The 19,494-nt window shown below is 40.7% G+C and overlaps 1 protein-coding gene and 1 long non-coding RNA gene across 2 annotated transcripts in view; both read left to right on the plus strand.

The window, feature by feature from the left end:
* socs7 (suppressor of cytokine signaling 7) overlaps positions 1–2,262 on the plus strand; it is a 154,878-nt gene extending 152,616 nt beyond the window's left edge. The window contains exon 10 of the mRNA XM_072249580.1: positions 2,001–2,262. The gene's annotated coding sequence lies outside the window, so the exon portion shown is untranslated. The remainder of the gene's footprint in view (positions 1–2,000) is intronic.
* An 11-nt stretch (positions 2,263–2,273) lies between these two features.
* LOC140191805 (uncharacterized) overlaps positions 2,274–19,494 on the plus strand; it is a 152,127-nt gene continuing 134,906 nt past the window's right edge. The window contains exon 1 of the long non-coding RNA XR_011883933.1: positions 2,274–2,350. This is a non-coding gene — a long non-coding RNA (uncharacterized lncRNA). The remainder of the gene's footprint in view (positions 2,351–19,494) is intronic.

Below are 19,494 nucleotides of genomic sequence, written 5' to 3' on the forward strand. Positions count from 1 at the left end.
TTTTCACTGAGCTGATTTATGATCGCAGCTTGCACGTCATCAAGAAGCAAATTTAAGATGGCGGTGAATTTCTCTGGGCAGCTGAATTGGGGGAGAGAGCTCCATGATCTCTCCCAGTTGACAGAGTCAATGGCTGTAGTGATGTATATTGCTGCATTTTTCTAATAAGTATACACAGATATACATACTTGATCAAACTCGTCTTCAGATTTGTCTTCCAAATCAATATTGGGCTGAAATACCATTTGTGTTTTATCTTTACTTAAGCCCATCACCCCTACTGGGGCATAGGCTGGCGACTGTGGCTTTCCAGAGTCTCTGTCCTGGGCCAGTTCAGAACCAGAATCAGGTTTAATAATACTGGCATACGTCGTGAAATTTGTTGGTTTATGGCAGCAGTACATTGCAATACATAATTATAAAAACTATCAATTACAGGAAGAAATATGTACATATTTTAAAAGTTAAATATTTAGTGCAAATAGAGGAAAAAAAAAGTAGTGAGGAAGTGTTCATGTGTTCAATGTCTTCAGAAATCTGATGGCAGAGGGGAAGAAGCTGTTCCTGAATTGTTGAGTGTGTGCCTTCAGGCTCCTGTACCTCCTCCCTGATGGCAGAGGGGGAGAAGCTGTTCCTGAATCGCTGAGTGTGTGCCTTCAGGCTCCTGTACCTCCTCCCTGATGGCAGAGGGGAAGAAGCTGTTCCTGAATCGTTGAGTGTGTGTCTTCAGACTCCTGTACCTCCTCCCTGATGGCAGAGGGGAAGAAGCTGTTCCTGAATTGTTGAGTGTGTGTCTTCAGGCTCCTGTACCTCCTCCCTGATGGCAGAGGGGAAGAAGCTGTTCCTGAATCGCTGAGTGTGTGTCTTCAGGCTCCTGTACCTCCTCCCTGATGGCAGAGGGGAAGAAGCTGTTCCTGAATCGTTGAGTGTGTGTCTTCAGACTCCTGTACCTCCTCCCTGATGGCAGAGGGGAAGAAGCTGTTCCTGAATTGTTGAGTGTGTGCCTTCAGGCTCCTGTACCTCCTTCCCAATGGTAGCAATGAGAAGGCATGTTCTGGGTGATGGGGTCCTTAATGATGGATGTCACCTTCTTGAGGCATCGCTCCTTGAAGATGTCCAAGATGCTGGGGAGGCTAGTGTCCATGATGGAGCTGACTGAGTTTACAACTTTCAGCGGCTTATTTTGATCCTGCGCAATGCACCCCCCCCCCATACCAGACAGTGATACAGCCAGTTAGAATGCTCTCTGTAGATATTTATGTGTTTTTGGTAACCCCCCCCCCCCGCCAATCTTCTTGGTGTATCTTTCCTCTTCCAGGGATGAGGTCTTTGGAGCTTCTGTTGGTGTTTCTGTAGCTTTGGGTTTTGATGGGATGGGTTGCTGGCTCCATGCCCAACCTTCCTCCTTTCGCAGCTTGGCGTGGGACTGTCTTTGGCGCAGTTGTTTTACGTTTAGATTTACGTGATTTGAACAATTGTTAAAGATTAGCTTTATTTGCCACATGTACATTGAAACATACAGTTATTGCGTTATTTGCGTTAGTCTGAGGATATGCTGAGGGCAATCTGCAAGTATCATCATGCTTCCGGTGCCAACATAGCATGCCTACTAATTACTAACCCTTATGAACCTGTATGTCATTGAAAAGTGGGAGGAAACTGGAGCAGCCACGCAGAGAGACCCACATAGTCAGGGGGAGAATGTATAAACTCCTTACAGATAGTGGTGAGAATTGAATCCCAATCAGTGGCATTCTAAAGCGTTGCGCTAGCTACTGTGCTGCCATGCACCTCCTTGTAGTTCTGACATCTAACTGACAATTTTTTAGTGACTGTAAATTCCATTACATGAACGTGAAAAATAAAATCAATTGACTGTGATAGTGAATTTACTGTCCTGTAGCTTAACAACTGACAGATTACATTAATACTTAGATAATTAACGTTGTTTTATTAGATCAGTTGTTGAGTGACTGAAACATTTTATTGTTATCTTCCAGAGCCCATTCTGTTCAGAAGGCGAAAGATTTTGCTGTCTGGCAACAAGGAAGGACTTTCAGCTGATGGTGGAAATAAAGCATGGACATTAATAACCAATAATAATAAATTGCTTTCAATGACAATCAAATGATTGTTTCAAAGAAAAAAAAATAAACTTATTACAAGAGGTGACCTTGGGTTGATTGTCCATTTTATTTATTCTTAAAAAAAACAAGCTGAGGATGAAGATGGTGAGAATTACAGAAATTACTGAGCTCCTTTCGATTGAAAAATGATGGCCACTGGAACAGAGCTGTCACCAAACTTCGATCAAGCAGGAACAGCAAACCTGACTGGAACAGTTGATATGGTATGAAAAATCAAGTGTACAATATTTTTATTTTGCTTTATTACTTGTTCATAGTGTTAATTTGGAGGAGTCTTTTTGCATTGTTGTTGGACTCATTTTTAACATAGATTAGACTTGTCCATTCCTTCTAATATCAGCTTCTTGTACGTATATGATGGTTGTCCATCATGTCTGATGATGACAGGAAACCTGCGCGAGACCGTTTTTAAAATGAAAAAGCCATTGACTGGAGCAGTTCCAGTCTCTTGACCTTGAAGTCCGGGTCCAGAGATACAAGTAGTTGTTACAAACTAGGGATATCCCTTGTTTTGCAGTGGGTGTTTTCCACAAAGTGTTGCAGAACTTTCCTCGCCATTGGTCCTCACTGTTGATTTCATCTCCCCAGTTAGCTAGAGCTGACTTAACATGCTAGGACAGGGATGTCCCAATCTCACCGGGGTGTGTGCGTATATATATTTTATTTATCCTCTTCACAATGATGTGGGTTTTTTCCATTCTCCAATTTCCTTCCAAATCCCAAAGATGTACTCCTCAGAATATTGATGGGCATGTGTGAGAGAATACGTTGCAGTAGTTCAAGGAACTAGGGAAGGAGAATGGGACAAGAGGTGGGGGGAGGGTTAGGGTTCTGTATTATTATAAGATAAAAAGTTAGTTTATTTATTGAGATCCAGCGCAGAATAAACCTTTCTGGCCCATTGAACCGTACCCCCAGCAACCCATAGCCTAATCATGGTATAATTTGCAATGTAAAATTCACCTACTAACCGGTGCCTATTTGGAATGTGGGAGGAAACCGGAGCACCCGGAGAAAACCCATGTGGTCACAGGGAGAACGTACAAACTTCCTTACAGACAGCAGCGGAAATTGAACCCAGGTCACTGGTACTGTAAAGCGTTGTAGTGTAGTGGTTAGCACAGTGCTGCCTCAAAGGAGGAACAGGTTAGAAGAGAGGAAACCGAATGGCCAGTCAGAAATGGTAAGAGTTGTCATGTTTGGTTACTGAGAGAAAGAGTTGTCATCAGGGTGTGATGTATATGGAAAACTGAACAATTTCACTTTGAACTGCTAAATAAGAAAGAAACAACTCTACATTTTGTTTAAAAGTTCTAAAAGTTAAAAATGCAGTTCAGTCAAGATTAAAAGTTGGAAGCTTATATGTTTATAATGTATTTCAATACTGGTCAACATCACCAAGTACTGTATATTGCTAATTGATTATAGATACTGGGCTCTCCTGCTAATATAAAATGCTTTTGTGTTTTTGCTTTATTAAAACTACTTATTTTAAGTGTCTATAGTTGTAAACAATATTTGTTTAAATATTTTGCTTAAATTTGTTGTTAAATGGTTGGGATAATTATTTAACATGACTGTTGTATGTAATTTATTTGTTAACTCTGAATAATTTTAGCAAACAGTAAAACTTAAGGTGAAGTTGAATTAGTTAATTTATATACATTTTTCTGGATCGGGGTTCCCAACCTTTTTCATGCCATGGACCCCTACCGTTAACCAAGGGGTCTGTGGACCCCAGCCCAGGTAGGGAACCACTTCTGTAGAGTCTAGACTGAGATTATATTGCCAAATCAGCAGGTTCACAACACTCTTTTGTGAGTTATTCTGAAATTCATAAAGCGTCTTTTAACGACACTTTATTCAGTAGGAATGAAGTTGGATAAGATTTGAAAACGGAGCAAAAAGTGGTAATATTAGGCTGGTGACTAATAGCTTAGTCAAAGAAAGAGCCCTAAGGAGTAGAGAATTCTGTTCCATTTGGAATATTTTACACTGGAGAGAGTGCAGTTGGGGAGTATTTTGCTGCGCTGTTTATTTTTTGGAGAACTTTGATGGCTTGCCTATTGTGGTATTTATTATGTGGAAATGTTTTTCATGCGGTCAAAATGTTTTGAAGAGTTTTTGTTGTCCTTTTAGACCAGAAGCTCCCAGACAGGGGTCCACAGATCGTCAGGTAATGGTAGGGGTCCATGGCATGAAAAAGGTTGGGAATCCCTGTTTTAGACACTGCTGTTGATCTGAGAGGAGAGTTTCAGATCTTGAGCAGTGACAATTGGAATCTTATTCAATTTCAGAGGAGTTTTGCAATATAGTCATATCCTGTACTGAACTGGTCATTTGCATTTCTGTAAGTTTGAACTGTGGCTGATTTTGTTTTTTCTCCCCCAGTCCCTTCCACTCTAACTTAGAGACAGTAGGCCATTTGTAACGCCTTTCATTGTTGCTCTCCTCCTTGGGCAGTCCCCTGGGGTTGACTCCATCCAATTCTGTGGCTTTTGTAGAGACCTACAAGGGTTGTGCAGACTGTGCCACAGACATTGTAGTTAGGTAGCTATTGGGATATTGGGTCTTCCTTCCATTGAATGCAGCCAGTCTTGGAATGGTCCTTTCATTAAGCCCTAATGTGCACATTTCTGGCCAAGATGCTCCTTCTCTATTTTGATATATTATGGGCTAAGGATTGCAGTAAGTAAGGATGTTACTTTTTTTTCTGGAGGAATATTGAAACCTCTTCAAAGCATTTTCTCTGTGCTATTGAACATCTTTTTCCCTTCAAGGAACTCAGAGCACTCCTCTAAGGACTCTGGCTTTGGGCATGTATCGGCCCAAATAGTTGAGTTGCTCAAGTGTGATCAGAACTGGGATATTGGCCCAAGAGTGGATGCTGATGTCATTATGGCTATTTTGATAATCAATTTAGAGCAGGGGTTCCCAACTTGGGGTCCATGGACCCTTCGGTTAATGGTATTGGTTCATGGCATTAAAAAGGTTGAGAACCACTGGTTTAGAGGGTTTTGAAGCAACAGTGAAATTTTTCTGATGCTTTGAGGTTGTCTATGAGTTATGGAGAATTGAGATGATCACTTCTGCTAAGACGTGGTGCTGATTTGAGGACTTGGTCTTTGAACATCCCTTTTCTTAGTTAACAAGTTGTGCTTGAGAACAGGTAGCGGTGATGAATTTTGTCATCAAAGTTTCCTTTTACTAAGAGGTGTCGATTAAGGTATCAAAAGTCATTTAGGTTTACTACATCTTGCTTGATCTTGACTATCAGAAGGCAGAGCTTGTGACAGGGATATGTTCGGTAGACATTTTGCTTTCTTGCTATTTAACTGGAAGGTCTATTCTATTCCTCCACAGCAAAGGATTGAATAGTACACTGGTTTTCAGCCTCTAAGTGTGTTTTTAGAACATTAGAAAGTTTTTGATAAGAACAGGCCATTTGGCCTAACAAATCTTGTCAAATTCCTGCTCACATAGTGTGTTGAAATAACTATCGAGTTTACATTTGAAAGTCACTAAGATACTACTGGCAACTACACAACTAGGTAGTTTGTTCCATGTGTCCACAACTTGCTGTGTAAAGAAATGCTTCCTGATGTTAGTCTGAAATCTCCCCTTAACCAATCTCCACCTATGACCCCATGTCCTTGTTGACGGATTAATTTTGAGGTAGCAGCTGGCATCCACCTTACTTATACCCTTAATGATTTTGAACATTTGTATCACGTCTCCTCTCATTCTACATCTACTTAGGCTGAAAAGATTTAATTCTTCCAATCTTTCTTCAGACTGCCTACTGTGATTTGATGATTGAGTTTAGATGGCACATCCTCCCTGTGGGTTGTGTGGGTTTGCCCCGGTTTACTCCCGCAGTCCAAAGACCATACTGGTTAGTAGGTTAATTGGTCATTGTAAATGTTCCATGGTTAGGCTAGGGTTAAATAAGTGGGTTATTGGCGGAATGGCTCAAAGTGCCGGAAGATCATGCTGTATCTCTAAATAAAAATTAATAAGTAAATCTTGGTCCTAGAATGGAGGTGAAGGTTTTCAGTTGCAACCTTTAATGGAAGAATGGTAAGAGCCCTGCTTCTCCCCCCGCCAGGTTATTTACAATGTCCATGTAATTGCTTTATGTTAAATTTTCCTACAATGAGATTTCCCTGACTCCTTTCGTAAATTAACTCCGCTTTGACGAGAGATTGTTGGAGTTGGCTGATGGGAAGTTCACTGAGCTCAGATCTTCAGTGAACTTATTATAGCTTGCATGTCATAATATAACAGGTAATATTAATGATTGTCTGAGCAAGGGCAGAACTAAGGAGGCTTCTCCATGATCTCTCTTGGTTGATGGAACAGCTAAATTGGAATGACTGGCAATTAAACCTGAACTTTGCTGCACTTTATGTCTATTAACATAACTGCATGGGGAATGTATTCATGAGAAGAACAAAGTTTCCCTGGACTGCTAAGCATTTGACTATCAGCTTGTAGCATGACAGATTGATGTGGTATAAGTTTGATATTTTTATTCACGAGTTCCTGACCTCAGTTTACTCCAAGGGAAATGCTTCTCCTCAAGTGGAAAACAGTCCCTGTTCAATTTTTGATAGCAAGGCAAATAGTTCTTTGTACATTCCTGGTCACCTTCCCATGGTTTTAGAACTCTTGATATGGCATTACAAAATCTCAGAAAGATGAAATAACTTGATGGTTACATGTACTTACAAAAAACGGGATGCTTTGATTAATATTTTGGCCCCCTTGTCAGTTTATAAAAACATTCAAAACTAAATTGAAATCGCAAGATTTAATTATTTATTGCGATATTGTGCTGAATAGGCCCTTTAGGCCCTTTGAGCTATGCTATCCTGCAACCCCCGATTTAATCGTAGCCTAAACACAAGACAATTTACAATGACCAGTTAACCTACCAGCCGGTATGTCTTTGGACTGTGGGAGGAAACCGCAACGCCCGGAGGAAACCCAGGCGGTCACTGGGAGAGTGTACAAACTCCTTACAGGCAGCGGCGGGAATTGAACCTGTGTCCTCTGTGCTGTAAAATGTTGTACTAACCACTACATACCATGCCACCATATGTGTAGCATTTGATACAAATGCGAAACAATGTAAAATAATGAGTCAAGATTGCTTAATTGCACCTTCACACTTTGTTTTATGGTGAATAATGTGCAGAAGATATACTTTACTATAAAAAAATCTAGGTTTAAATAAGTACCATAAAACAATATTCTATCTGCAAGAAACTGAATTTTTTTTGGCTCCATGGTGGAGCTATTTTGTTGTAATTATTGAAAATGAATTAAGTTAGCTTTGAACTGTCACACATAACTAAGCTAAATCAAATAAATGCCAATTTAAATATCACCTAAGGGTAAATAGACCGAATTGTGTAGAATGTGAAATTTCTGGTTAGACATGTCACATTTTTGGAATGAATGGAAATCTTCATTAACTATGTTCTGCGATCAAATTCAGAATTAGTTTTAAATTAATTTTATTTTGACATTCAAGATTTGATCATGTACTGTAATGTTTTTATTTTTTTCATAAATCCTGTTAAAGGTACCAAATTATCTCAATCATAAAAAAAAATAAGTGTACATGCAATAGAAGTTGCTAGAATATAGCACAAGGAGCATATTAATGTGATTATCTTGTGGATATCTTGAAGTGCCAAGTATCCTAGCACAAGGTTTGAAAATTTATACTTAAATACCTTTTTAAACATGTAACTAGTCAGATTTCTGTATTATCAATTGCTGGAATGGTTGATTTTGTGGAACGACAGGATGTGAATAGCTAAGGGCTGGGAACAATATTTAAATACCTCTAGTACATGGGCAATGTAACAGAAAGGACAACAAATGTATCAGCAAAGATTCTTGTTGCATTTACAAAAGATATTTTGAAAAAGTAGGTAATTATTTACATTATTATTTGAACTAGTGGTTGGATACAGACAATAATGTTCCTGTTTCCATTAGTTCATCTGACTGTATTGTTTAATTCTAACTAGTGGCCACAAATTCCTGGGTAATTTTCAACTCTGCAACAGTGCTAAGAGAAGAACTGTTTACAACCAATTGGCTGATATTGAAACACAAATGTTATTGAGCTAAAAGACACCAGTTAAGTTGGAGGGGCATTTCTTGATCTACTGTATCAAATCCCTTGTTATTTTCCAAAAGAGGTGTTTTATTGGAGATTAAATTTGTCACTGTACCTATAGAAATAAAATGTAACTCTTATTTAAATATCATTGATTTTATTACTGGCTGCACTGTCTTTGCACTTTCGAAGAGATTGGAGTAAATAAAATCCTCAATATGAAACAGTCTCACGATCAACCATGAGATGCATCATCATGATTTTAAATAAGATGCACTTTGCATTGAAAAGAACTTTGACTGAGGAAGAGCTTGAGAGGAGAGTTTCCTTCAACTGTTGTGCAATGTGAAAAGGGTGGGAATGTTTTTTTAATTTCAAGTTATCTTTAGCATTGACAAAAACACAATTCAGACAGTGCATTCAGCAACATTCCTTTCCAGTGTTGACTCATTCTCTGATGTGGAATACACCTATGTGTAACTTTTACTACTTTACTGGCTCTGAAAGGATACAACACTGGAATGTTGACTCATGGCCCATGTTCATTGTTTTTGTGACTCATCCTGATCTCTCTGAATAGTTGTCAAGATAATAATTGGGTTACTGGCTTCTCAAGGCAATATAAACATCTCAAGGTTGATTCTTTTTTTAATTGGTTTTGGCTGATTCACAGACACAATGAGATCAACGTTCAAAGTAAATTTGTTGTCAAAATATACTTGTATACTACCCTGAGATTCATTTTCTTGCAGGCATTCATTGCAGGCATTCATTGAAGCGGCAAGGAAATGCAATAGAGTTGATGGAAAAACTATACAGTACACAAAGACGAACAACCAATGTGCAAAAGAAGACCATCTGTGCAAATACAAAAAAGATAATAAATAAATAATACAGAGAACATGAGTTGCCGAGTCCTTGAAAGTGAGTCCATAGGTTGTGGAAGCAGTTCATTGTGGAGAAGAATGAAATTAATCATGTTGGTGCAGGAACCTAATGGTTGAAGGGTCACTTGTTCCCTTATTACCAGCAGCAATGAAATGGGCACTATTTTGAAAGATATCCTGATATCCAGAGCACCAAATGTTTCACATGGTACTCTAGACATGTTTTAAATATAGAAATGAGGATGCTCTGACATAAGAACATAATTGCCATTTTAGGTCAGAACTGGAAGGCGACTGCATGCTCACACTAACCTTTTACATGGGCTTAGTAACGGAAAGAAATGCATCAAGTATAAGCATTGAAATGTTTATTTGGAACCTGAGTAGCAGGAGTTTATTTTAATATTTAATATCTTGCCTATAAGCATTGTCAGTGCCCCCTTTCAATGAAGTGTCAGTGATTTTCTTGGCAATAATAATAGCAGGTAAAATATACTAAAATGAGCAGTCAGCTTGAGACATTAAATGGTGTATCAAATTACACCTTGAGATGATGTGACATGCGAGTTAATATTAGATTTTTAAAAAAGGATGAAAGAATAAAATTAAATTTAATTTCTAATCTAATGCCTCATATTTGTCATTTTTTGTATTTGCACAGTTTGTTGTCTTTTGCACATTGGTTTTTTGTCAGTCTTTGATTGTGTGTAATTTTTCATTGATTCAATTGTATTTCTTTGTTCTGTGAATACCTGCAGGAAAATGCATCTCAGGGTTGTATATGGTGAAATTATAGGTACTTTTGTTATATATTTACTTTGAATTTATATACTCCTAAAACTCTCATGCTCTGTCTGTTTGTGACCTCCAATTAGCGCAAACAGTGCATTACAGTGGCACTTTTTTTTTGGCTAAATCGAATTAAAATGCGCTAACTTACAGAATGCAGGCAAAGTTCGGGGTTATATATTCGTATAAAATTGCTCATTCGCAAAAATCAACTGGCTCACCTTCACCGGCGAGCCGATCGGCCATCATGGAAATCAGGACGCGACAGCTTGATGCGTGCGCACGGCCAGTCTCAGCAGCTACACCTACTGGAGCGAAAGGGCAGGGCAGCTCTATTTTGAGGGGTCACATTCTGCTAATCACCATCAGCACGTGTAGGATTGGGACAGATCTAACTGCCACCTATCAATAAAAGATAATTAAATCTTACTGTAATGACGTACTTTGAGATGCCCATAAAACCCTTTGCTGCAGTCAAAGGACAGCGGTGACTATATCACATCCATTTAGGAGAGTGCCAACCAACCACATCATCAAGAATAATCAGCATTCTTGGGTGTTACTGCTTTGTATCTTCTATCCAGCATTAGGGTAAAAAAAATGGTCAGCCTAATTATACCGTGTAGAAAGGGAAGGGGAACATTATGGTCAAGAGATGATGCCAAACGTCGTCGGGAAGTGGCAAGGAGAGGGAGAGAACAAGAATCGGATGAGGTCAGGGCCGCATGACTCCAGGATCAAAGAGTCAGGACAAAAAAAGATGAGAGAAGAAGAGACAGAGGAGGAGAGGCATGCACGTCTCCAGCATCAGAGACAAACAACAAACAGCAGAAGAGATGAAGAGACAGGGGATGAAAGGGCTGTATGTCTCCAGAATGACAACGGGAGGCACAAGAATGGCAGATAAACCAGAAATAATGCCATCAAAAGTGTCTTTTGTTAAACGAGGAGGAGCTATATTTGCTTTGCAACGCGTTGTTCTTCTTTAATAAAGTGAGGTTTTCTTCTTCAATATCCAAAGCAATACCCATAGCATTCAGGAACATTTAATGTTCATTCTGGTCACATCAGACTGTGCTACCCTTCTCTCAAAGGGTGCCCCAATGGGTCACCCCATTGTCTAGTTTGATATAAAAATGGTTTAAAAGTAAATGTGTAGCAACTACTCAAAACCAAACTAAAAGTCGCTGAGAGGCTAAGTGAGGGAGTATCACACTCTACAATGCACTTCCAACTATGGTAACTGAATTCTAAGTTGAAAAAGTACGTTTAATTCCTCATTACAAATCAACAATAAAATCATTTGACTCTTCCGTAATTCATATAAAACAAAAACAAGTGAGATGAGTGTAATCGGATCAAATTCACACAAAGACGAGCTGTCAAGAAAAAATACGTGCTCCCTACTCACCCCCTCTCTCTGCCGCCATGCTGGTGAACACATGACTATATTCATTTATTTCTACCGCCACCCAAACTCACATGACAAATCACTTTAATCCGGAGTGAGGGTGTGCAACACAAATACAATACGGACAATAAATAGACACATGGCTCCTACAAAATGATTTTATGTGATTAAGTTCATTATAAAACTTGAGTTCAAAGTCAGTGTTTATGGAAGCTAATAAATTTGTATATTTATTATTACTGTTTGGGAGTAAAATAAGTTCAGTTTGTTTTAACTTTTTCCAAAGTATTTGCCTCAACAGTCCAGGTAATACATTGTTACCTTGGACTTTGTTAATTCTCAAACTTTGTCTTCCAGTTAGACCATTCTTTGTCTGTTTCATTACTGGTGTTCATTATTTTCAGTGAGACAAGAGTGAGTCTCGTAGTTAGTAAATGTTGCTGTCTTCTGGTAACATGTTTTACCATCAGCTACAAAAGAAGTCCTCTAGTTCTGCTGATTCTTCGAACTGTCCCTGCAAAATCTATTCATGTTTATCTGAGAAAGGAGTTTCCTTATCTCTGCATACAGTTGTGGAGTGATGTTAATGTAATTTCTTCATTCAGAACTTTCAATAAGTATTAGACCTTTGCTGTCATTGCTTGAAGGAATACTTAAGTTTCATAGGGATTAGTTTAGAACTTTTGCAGTGCATGACCCGTGAACCACTGTTTCTGGGACACAAGCTGGGGTCTAATCAACCCTGGCTGGGTTGCCTGGCGAGACTGTCTGATGTTGAAAGACTCGAAACGCCCAGTTTACATCACTGATGTAAAACTGTTTGTACAATTTAAAAAGATAATTTATTGTATCAACAAAAATATTGCAGTTGTCTTGTGAAATTAAAAATATAATACAATTGTGATAAAGTATAATGCTTTGATGAGGAATATAAGGATTATGGTTTCTATAAGTGTCCTGTGTTAGTTTTGTGGATTATTAGGTATCATATGAGTCCTTGTGGGAACCGCAGATTCTCCCTTAGATGGGGCAGGAAGTGCCTGACACAATGGATGGCTGAGAAGTCTGTGAGGTGGTGCATCCTTTCTGCTACTCATGCAGGGCTTCCTGATCTGAATCTTTTTTTCCCAGCACTAGTCAGTTTATTCTGCTTCTCTATTTTGCATGACTGTGGGCCCTGAGATTCTCAGGAGTCTGTGTGGATTTTGCATTTCTTTAAGAAAGCTATCAACATATCCTTGAACCTTGTACATCTAGGGCGTTGGTTCCCAATTTGTGGTCCATGGACTGCTTGGTTAATGGTAAGGCTCCATGGCATAAAAAAGGATGGGAAGTTCCCACTACAGAGCTTAGAATGGTTTTGGGAGTTTGATGTTAGGCATGCAAATGACATGGTCTGCCTGAGTGAAAAACTAGGTCTTCAATGCCAGGGATTTTGGCCTGGGGTCTCTACGCTGTAGTCGGTTTGCTTTGCCTTTCACTGAATTGAGTGCTTTGCAGAGACAGTATTGATGGTACTCTTCCAGTACTTTGAGGTGTTGCTCTAGGCCAGGGGTTCCCAACCTGGTTCCACGGACCCCTTGCTTAATAGTATTGGTCCATGGTTGGAAACCTTTGCTGTAGACAACCAGGACTCCCAAGCATGAAGAGACCAGAAATCACTGCTGCCCGGTAGACACTGAGTTTTAGACCAGTTGTGAAGTCTTGATCTTTAAATACCCTTCTGCTCAATTAACCATGATGATGAATTTTATTATGAATTCTGCCTTCCCAAGAGACTGTTTCCCCAATGGGGGAAATAATCTACATTTTCTAACATCTTGCTGTTTGTTGGAGGGTAGCGTGATGAAGCGGGGGCGGGTAGCAATTGAAATTGTGTAGCTGCATCAATATTATTAATACCTACTAAAGTTGACAGTTGCTCTGCATTAACATAGTCACCTTGAAATTGTAGATTGCAGTCACTAGATCTATAATGTAGAAAAGCCTACAAAAAGTGGTGGGCATAGCCCAGTTCATTGTCGGCAAACCCTCCCAACCATTGAGCACATCTACAAGGAATGCTATCACAAGAAAGTAGTATCCATCATCAAGGACCACATCTAGGTTCATGCTCTCTTCTCACTAGCCTTGGGTCCTACACGACCAGGTTCAGCAACGGTTATTACCCTATAGCCATCAGGCTCTCGAAATGGTGTGCATAACGTCACTCACCTCAACACCGAACTGACTTCATAACCTATGAAGTCATTTTCAAGGACTCTACAACCTATGTTCTCAGTATTATTGATCTATCACGTCTTCTTTTGCACATTGGTTATTTGCCAGTCTTTGTATGTAGTTTTTCATTGATTCTATTGTATTCCTTTGTTTTACTGTGAATGCCTGCAAGAAAATTAATTTCAAGGTAGAATAGTACTGTACAAAATTCTAAGGCACATTTGTATAGCTAGGGACGCTAAGTCCTTTGTACAGTACTGTAGTAATTTTATGTATTGCAATGTACTGCTGCCACAAAAGAAAATAAATGTCATAACATAGTGTATGTGAGTGATGATAAACCTGATTCTGATCTGGGTTTCTATAGTGGACTGAGAGAGGGAAGGGGGCAGGGAGAGGGGAATCATGGTTGGGAAAAGGGGAAGGGAGAGGGGAGGGAGCGGGAAACACCGGAGAGCCATCCTGTAATGATCAATAAACCAATTGTTTGGAAGCAAATTACCTTGCCTGGTGTTTCAGGGCTGGGTATGTCTGCACCCGCACTATCCCCAGCCCATGGCACTCCTTCTCTATAACCTGTCCCACAAACCTCTTGTGGCACTCCACCCTTGCCATTCCCAAGATCTTTTGCTCCCTTCTCCTGTCTCCAACCCTCTTCCTTTTCTTGGACGCTCCTCTCTGGTTCTCTGCCTGCTGTGGATCTTTTCACCTCTAATTGCTGATGAGATATCAACCGTCTTGATTTCAATACACCTCTCTCCTCCACCAACTTGACCCCTTCCAAATGCACTGCCCTCCAGTCTCTCTGCACCAAATCCCAACCTTGTATCAAACCCTTAGACAAAGGGTGTGCTGTTGTAGCGTGGCGCACTGACCTCTACCTTTCTGAGGCCAGACAGCAATTTTCAGACACCTCCTCATACCTATCTCTCAAGGAGGACCCCACTCCACACAATCAGAGAACTGACTCCAACACCATCACTGACCTCATCCACTCTGGAGAATTCCCAACCACTGTTACCAAACTCATAGTTCCCTTACCCTGCACTGCTCGCTTCTACTTCCTACGGAAGATCCACAAATCGGACTGTCCACGTAGGCCTATTGTCTCTGCCTGCTCCTGCCCCACTGAACTCATGTCCTCATATCTCAATTCCATTCTATCACCCTTGGTTCAGTCCCTTCCCATTACATCCATGATGCTTCTCATGCTCTCGGTCTCCTCAGTAACTTTCAATTCCCTGGACCTCACCACCTCATCTTCACCATCGGTGTTCAGTCCCTATGCATTTCTATCCCCCCATCAAGGAGGTCTCAAGGCCCTCCACTTATTTCTTGACAAAAGAACCAACCAATCCCCTTCTACTGCTACCATCCTCCAACTAGCAAACCAGTCCTGACCCTGAACAATTTTTCCTTCGGCTGTTCCCACTTTCTCCAAACCCTAGGGGTAGCCATGGGCACTTGTGTGGGTCCAATCAATTTCTGCTTCTTCATTGGCTCTGTAGAGCAGTCTATGTTTGAAGCCTTCCCTGGTTATACTCCCCAATTCTTCCTCCACTACATTGTATTGGTGCTGTTTCCTGCACCCATGCTGAGCTTGTCAATTTTATCAATTTTGCCTCTAACTTCCACCCTGCTCTTAAGTTACTTCACCTTCCTCCCTTTTCTTGATCTCTCTGTCTCCATCTCTGGAGACAAACTGTCAACCGATATCTTTTATAAACCTATTGGTTTCCACAATTATCTCAACTATACCTCTTCCCACCCTATCTCCTGTAAAAATGCTATTTTCTTTTCTCAGTTCCTTCACCTATGCCGCATCTGTTTCCAGGACGAGGCTTTCCATTCCAGGACATCAGAGATATCTTCTTCCTTTAAAGAATTATTGATGCTGCCTTCCTCCATTTCCCTTACGTCTGTGCTTACCCCATCTTCCTGCTATCATAATAGTGATAGAGTCCCTCTTGTCCTTACCTACCACCCCATCTGCCTCCGCATCTAATGCATTATCCTCTGCAACTTCTGCCATCTCCAAAGGGATCTTACAACTAAACATACCTTTACCTCCCCACCCCACCCCCCAGCTCTCTGCAGGGATCACTCCCCTCCATGATTCCCTTGTCCATTTGTCCCTCCTCACTAATCTTCCTCCAGGCATTTATCCCTATTATGTTTGTTCTTAATAAAGACAAACTGTGGGTAAAAATTAATACATCTTCATTTGCGGCACTCCAGCAATGGCTTCAGCTCGACCTCAATGCATGTGACCAGCTCACCAGTGTCACTTCCGGTTCTGGGGTGAACAGCCCACATTGCACACTGGAAATTGCAGTTCTTTTATTATGTACACACATAATAACATATCTTCCCCCTTTAAAATAATAATGCTTTCCAACATAGATATTTACATTCACTTCAATTGTAATGAGAAAATACAGTCCCTTATTCACCTAGGAACTCTCAATCAATCTCTGAGGTGGTGTGATGACCCATTTTGGTCTGCTGTTTGACTCCAGAGATGTATTGCTTTCACTTGCTGTGTTGATATTAGTGTCTTTCTGAGAACTTAGCTCAACATGTTCCTTTCTTTCACGTCCTTCTGCCAAGACCCTATCTGTTCATCTCTGTTCTTATTTTTGCTGTGTGACTATAATTTGCTCCACATGCCTCATAATGGAGCCTTGAACTACTTCCAGTGGTCAGTGAGTCTTTGCACAAGTTCCAACTGATTCTGTCTCAATTCACAGAGCTCCTTCTGTTGGCTGTGTATCATAGATCGAAACTCCTCCTGTTGGTTTGTGTTGAACTGGTGCTGTTGTTCTGACCTTGGGTATTGTGTGATCTCCCCATCTTCCTTTATATTTTTCGTCTTCAACTTTGGAGACGATCATGGAGATGTTTAATTTCCGCTCTTTAACTGGAAGTCAGTGAGAGACAGATTATGAGCCGAAGCTGCATGATGTGAAAGCAAGACTGGTGACTTATTCATCATGATCACTCTGTTCAGTACTGTCATCCTGACTGTCATGCTCTTGTCACTGGCACAGATCTCTATGGAAAGAGGAGTTCTTATGCTTCTCTTATATAACCTCTCTGGAGCTCTCATGGATGCTGTTACGAGTTTCTTGAATTACATCAGTTAAGCATCTGAGCTCCTCAAAGACATCTGCATACTCTTCCATGAGTATGTGGTCATCTTTGGATTGTGAAGCCACTACAAAAACTCTTTCCACCAGGTTGAACCTTTTTAATATTGGCTGTACTCTCTTTTCTGCAATCAGTAGCTGTGCCTTTAGGTTTTGCCCTTTGTGTTTGAAGGTCACTATTCAGCCCCTTTTTCTGGAACGTTCTCTCCAGTATAGCCTGTCACTTTTAATCTTCCTCTTTAATGTGAGAGTCTTATAATCATCCATGGACAACAGATTCACCTGGGCTCCAGTATCAAACACAAAATGGAGTTACTGTCTCATTCACAGTCACTGGAATGACCCATACTGTTTGACCAGCACCAGCAGTCTGTAGAGAATCCACAAAGGATTCGTCCACTTCCTCACCAGCCATGTGCACCTTTCTCTTGGGAGCTCCTAGCTTTGCAGTACTTTGCGAAATGATTCTTCTTCCCACAATTATTGCAGGTATTTCCGTAAGTAGGACACGTCTTTGGGATGTGCCTACGTTTGGTTTTTGAACCTTCCTCTTTGCCATGCTGTTGCTTTGAGAAACGCCTTGTGCTATGCCCTCTGTTTTCACAGTATGCACTGTTGTGTCTGCCCTGGGCAGCTCCTTAGCTTGTTATCGTATGGTCTCTGCTGCCCTACACATACCCGCAGCCTTTTCCAGTGTTAAATCTTTTTCACACAGCAATCTTTCTCTGAGCCATTTTGTGAAGTTCTGCAAATTACTTTGTCTCTAACTAGTGAGTCTCTCAAATCTCCAAACTCACAGGATTTAGTGTGTGAAGCTCAGGTAACTATTGGTCAAAACTAACACCTTGTTTCTGGTCATATGAAAAGAACTTGGATCTTCTAAGTGTGATGTTTTTACTTGGGACAAAATCTCAAATTTTGTCATCAGTGTGTCCGGGTTGTCTCATCAATTTTCAAAGCTGTTATAGATGTCCAAAGCAGCTTCGCCAATTATGTGTAGAAAGTTAGATGCTTTCAATTTTTCATCCACATCTCCAACTCTGCTTGCAATATATTGAATCGCTGTTTGAAGCGTTTCCAGTTATTTGTTAAATTGTTGGTCAACTGCATAGGTGTGGGAGGACTGAGTTTATCCATGACTGGAACTTTTGGGCTCTCACCTGGATTTTTTGGTGAATCTGGTGAATTTAAGACAGAGCTCTATTGCCATGTTGGCCTGCTTTTCTCTGTCACTGTCCGTCGGAACTTGCATCTATTTCTTAGTTGTTCGCGGTACACTCACTCTCTGTGTTAAGTCCCCACGCCAACTTCTGACACCATGTTATGATTGTTCTTTAAGTACAAACAGTGGGTAAAAGCTAACGCATCTTGATTCGGGACACTTCAGCAATGGCTGCAGTTTGACCTCAGCATGTGACCAGCTCACCAATGTCAATTCTGGTACAGGGGTGAAGAGCCTGCACTGCATACTGAGAACTGCCCTAATTTATTATGTACACACGTAATAACACGATCCCTGCAAGCGGCCTTAAGTGTCACACCTGCCCATTCACCTCCTCCCTCACCTCCATTCAGGGCCCTAAACAGTCCTTCCAGGTGAAGCAACGCTTCACCCTTGAGTCTGCTGAGGTTGTCTATTGTGTCTCATGTTCCCGACGTGGCCTCCTCTACATTGGTGAGACCTTTTGTAAATTGGGGGACCACTTCGTTGAGCACCTCTGAACCAACCGCTACAAGTGGGACTTCCTGGTGGCCAAACATTTTAATTCCAATTCCCATTCCTGTTCTAGTGTGTTGATCCATGGCCTCCTCTTGTGCCAAGATGAGGCCATGCTCAGGGTGCAGGAGCAACACCAACACCTTATATTCCATCGGGTAGCCTCCAATCTGATGGTATGAATATTGATTTCTCCTTCCGGTAAAAAAAAATTCCCTCCCCCTCTCCTTTCCTTTTATTCCCCACTCTGACTTTTTACTACTTCTCACCTGCCTCTTACTTCCTCCTGGGTCCCCTCCTCCTTCCCCTTCTCCTACAGTCCACTCTCCTCTCCTATCAGATTCCTTCTTCTCCAGTCCTCGACCTTTGCCACCCACCTGGCTTCACCTATCACCTTCAAGCTATCCTCTTTCCCCTGCCCCCACCTTTTTATTCAGGCATCTTCCCCCTTCCTTCTCAGTCCTAAAGAAGGGCCTCGGTCTGAAACATTGGCTGTTTGCTCTTTTCTATAGATGTTGCTTGACCTGCTGAGTTTCTCCAGCAGTTTGTGTGTGATCTTTTGTTTCTGGCAGATTTACAAACTCGCTCTCCGCTCCATTTATCTATATATATGTGCTTTTGCACAGTACTGTATATGGTGATATAATATGTAACTGTGAGAATTAATTTGCTTTGAGCTTTGAACTAGGTGTAATAATTTCTAAAATATGATTGGTTGTTGAAGCTATCCATAATATTTGCAAATACTATTTCCTACTATGGAAGTAGAACTCTCTATGCTCTGGCTCAGGGTGTGTGAAGCTGTTCACTACTGATTTCAAAATAGGTCTCTTGGTTACAGCAGAACTTTAGCTCTGGAATACATATTATGAAGTGATGTTATAATAGATAGTTAATCATGTGATTAGGAAATGAGTATAAACTGATTTCTGCATCTCTGGGTTTTGATGATGATTATGGAAGAAAGGAATCATTTAAACGTGCTGATTCATTTGGAGGAAGTCATGGCGAGTTTGAATATTTAAAAAAAGAATATGA

The sequence above is a fragment of the Mobula birostris genome, chromosome X (genome assembly GCF_030028105.1).
Source record: "Mobula birostris isolate sMobBir1 chromosome X, sMobBir1.hap1, whole genome shotgun sequence".
Lineage (NCBI taxonomy): Eukaryota > Metazoa > Chordata > Chondrichthyes > Myliobatiformes > Myliobatidae > Mobula > Mobula birostris.